This window comes from Austrofundulus limnaeus, unplaced genomic scaffold (assembly GCF_001266775.1).
Source record: "Austrofundulus limnaeus strain Quisiro unplaced genomic scaffold, Austrofundulus_limnaeus-1.0 Scaffold22, whole genome shotgun sequence".
In the NCBI taxonomy this organism is placed as follows: Eukaryota; Metazoa; Chordata; class Actinopteri; order Cyprinodontiformes; family Rivulidae; genus Austrofundulus; species Austrofundulus limnaeus.
The window spans coordinates 3,569,282-3,569,575 of record NW_013952424.1 but is presented as its reverse complement, the minus strand read 5'-3'; positions in this window follow the sequence as shown (position 1 = coordinate 3,569,575).

Genomic DNA, 294 nt, shown 5'->3' with positions numbered 1-294 from the left:
AAACAAACAAACAAACAAACAAACAAACAAACAAACAAACACCTGCAGTTTTATCCTGTTAGTGAACCTCTCTCTGAGTCGTTGGTTTGGTGACATCACAGATTATGGTGAACTCAGTGTTTTGGGGGGTTCTGGTCATGGACCCTCCTGGTCTTCTTCCATGAGGTCCATTTTGACTCAGAAAGCTACAGATGATGTAAAAATGTTTCTTGACCTTGAAGTTCATCTTGAACGGTTTTCTAAAACTTCTCATCGTATCTTCATCCATCCAAACTATCTGCACCCACCTGGACA